Source organism: Sipha flava, unplaced genomic scaffold (assembly GCF_003268045.1).
Source record: "Sipha flava isolate LNK unplaced genomic scaffold, YSA_version1 299_pilon_pilon, whole genome shotgun sequence".
NCBI lineage: Eukaryota > Metazoa > Arthropoda > Insecta > Hemiptera > Aphididae > Sipha > Sipha flava.
The window spans coordinates 578,661-582,288 of NW_020272971.1; positions in this window are offsets into that span (position 1 = coordinate 578,661).

A 3,628-nucleotide genomic window follows, 5' to 3' on the forward strand; every position below is an offset into this window, starting at 1 on the left:
AAAACATGACATTTACTTGTGACATTATCATTGAAAATTTAAAGTTTACTGTATCAATAAAAAAAAAACACCTTATAATAAAAAAGTCAATAATTTATATTTTATTACTATTCATAACACCAAAAATTTACACTTGAATGATAAATATATTTTTTTTTTATAATAAATTAGTCTTGACAATTATTGAGGATAATGAGATTAAAATATAGTGTAACAGGAATTAGGTGATGTATTAAATCAACGATAGTTTATAATTAAAATATGTGCATGTCCATTTACCAAGTTAAAAAACTGAAACAAATTTTAGCAACCCAGATTTCGGCCATGTTTTATTTAGGTATTTACACATCTATCACTCTTATTCCATTAAAATTTAAACTCTGGCTTAAGACTACTTTATAGTGTCTTGTATTCCTACGCACAAGTCACAAATCACAATTGTTTCTTATTTTCGTACAACATTATAACGGCGTGAATGGTTCTGTTAATGGTAATGATTAATTACTTTAATACTAGAATAATAATAATCATATGAATACCAACAAACCAAAATATTTTATTTCAAAGGACCATTAATATTAGATAGGTACACAATGATAAACATAAACAATTGAAATGACCTTCTTTCGTAAAAATATATCAAATTATTCTTAAGTATATACAAATACTTTTATGAGACAAATAGATTATGTATTAAATTGGTTTGTATTACAGTTTTGTGTGCTTTTTGCTTCCATGTATAAAGTTTAGTACACTATGTTACAGGCACGTAATTTAAGGGGGGGGGGGGTAGTGATAGAAGTAATCCTACCAAAAATATTATATAAATATACCACGAATTACAGTATTAATTAATACGTAATTAATTACGTTTTAAGCAAGAAAGCGTTTTATACGGGGGAAAAAAAAATAAAGCTATTAAATTTTGAGTTTATTTTTTTATTATTGAACATAATGTAACCGATAAAACATCAGTAAATTATAATTGCACATATTTTTTGCTATTGGATTTAATTAAAAAAGAAATACATACATTTATCATTATGTATTTTTATTGTTATTATTTTTTCTATTTTATTATATATTAAAAACAATTATCTATTTTTGCTTACTTAAGATTTTGGTAATAAGTGTTTAACAAAAAAATTTTTGATTTTGTTGACATAATCAAACATTTCTTCGGCATTTTCTCCAAAGGACAATACTTTTTAAATTTCAGATAGGTATTGTAAATCAGCAGTAATTGTAGGAGTCGATAATGGATTGTCTGAATTTTATTTTTGATTATTTTAAATCTCACAATACGATGAAATATGTACCTATTCTTTAAGATTCTCTTGGTAGAATGATAAAATAAAACGATAAACGCGATAAGTACTCAGTTCACAATAATTATACACATACCTTCATCATGTTATCGTGATAGACTGAAAAAAAATATAGTTGATTTTTCAACAGGTATGTATCTATAAGAGTGAGAAAACTATAATTTAGTAAACTTTGGCACAACGCATCAGAAGTATTTAAGATTTTGCTGCCCTAGGTGGTTGGTTTTGAAATATGTCGATTCTACTTTCCCTCTCGTGTATGTATAGGCTATACTTGGTGAAGATTTTGGACGTCGTTCAGTTTTAATTTTTCAGTCTACTATGTGACCTGTCAACGTAACTGTGGGCTTAGTGATTTATCAAAATTTGCGAAACAAAGTCACTACTTATAGCAAAAGAAAAAATGTTACTTAAAAACCCATTAATACGAGTATAAGTTTTTCAGGAGGCTAGTTTAATTAAGACAGTTGATGAACTTAAATACATTAATTACATTTTAAATTATATATACCTCATTAAAATAAATAGTTTGTTAATTATTTTCAGATTTATAACAGACCGAAGAATATTTTCAATTTAAAAAATAACAACAGACAAGTAGTTACCTAATTATAATGGGCAATATGATTAATAAAAAAAAAACTATTTTTTGAAAATTATTATTGACATTGTAGTAAGAATCATATGTAAGAGGATAGAGGGAGGCTCTGTATTATATAATTTACATTAAAAAATGTGTAGTACGAATTTTTATGAAAAATAGGGACTGTCCCCCCCCCTTATAACGCCGGATTTGCTGACGATTTACCTAAGATGTGAAAAAGGCTTTAGTGTCTTATTAGTTACCAACCATATACCTGAGCTGAGGTGGATATACAGAGAACTGTGGGTTAAACTATTTCAAAAGGCCACTTATTAGGGATAAAATTGGATTATAAAACTATAATTTGTTACAAAAAAACACAGTATATCCTATAATATGTGTTTATAAGTTTATACATAACTATCATTTAAAAATTTAACATTTATTTTATTTTATGGAGAATTCCGTTTTACATAGGTTCTGGCATAGATATGTCTTACTGAACTAAAGAATTAAATCAGTGACGTCATTTGAGGAGTGGTTGAAATTTGGGGAATTTGTTCCAGTCTAGTATTAACTTCAACATATAGTCGGTACAAATAAAAAAAAAATATAAGAAATCTTCAATAGGCCAATTTTGTCGACCAATATTGATTGTGTGACAGCTGTCCCCCCACTAGATCTCTGCCATATACCCGGTGTGCAATCATACCTACGACTTTCAGACTTTATCATGTATTGTACACATTGTCAGACGCGGATCTAGAAATAAAAAGAGGGGGGCGGCAGTAAAGTGAGTTACTGCCATAATTCGTTGCGCATGGCAATGTATACGAAGTCTTTCTTACGTCTAATTTTAAATAGTTTAATTATCTGCGTTCGATATGGTTCTACCTAATACCTAAGGGGTGGGGGGCTCCAGTCTCCATAACTCCCCTCCGGTATCCGCGACTGTTCGTTAGTCGTGACAGTATGCAGGTGGCACTACATTAGGAAAATATAATAACTAATACACAATCCATGAATCATGATGGATGATCTGAAGAAAGAATCCCACCGCGATGGACCCGCACCTCGTTTGCCATCGCTGCAATTCCACAAACTGAGAAGTGAGATGTTGTTCGTATATGAAACAAAAATGTAGGTAGTCTACGTGCGCAAGGGCGCCGAAACCCGTGTTTGTACGGGGTTGTAGTTGATCTGCACGTTTTCGAATTGCAATCGTCCCCTATAATGTTCGCTGCAGTTACAATACGGGTTTTCGGGGGGGGGGGGGGTTAATTTAACGTTTTGGCCCAGAACCCTGAAACGAACTTCGGCGCCACCGGTAGAATCCGTAGTCGAATACCTACGGAGACGCGACGACGCACGCACCGTACGGCACGGCACGAACATGTAGGATAAGTAAATATACTCGGGCACGACGTGATCGTGTCCATCGTGTCCGGGCGTACGGACGCGCGGGGTCGTGCGTACGACATATCGGAACACGAGCGAAAAATAAGGAGAGAAAAAAAAAAAGGAAAAAAAAAAGTAAAATAATAATAAAAGAAACCGTCACCAGGCGCGTGGTCACACTGCCGTCGTTATTTTTACCCGTTAACGAGGCGTGGTGGGGGCAAAGCCGTGGCGTACGTACAGCAACGGAGCGGCGGTGGGGAGGAGAGAGGGGAGCCGGCGGCGTGGCTATCGCGGGACGGGAAGAGGGGGTGATCGC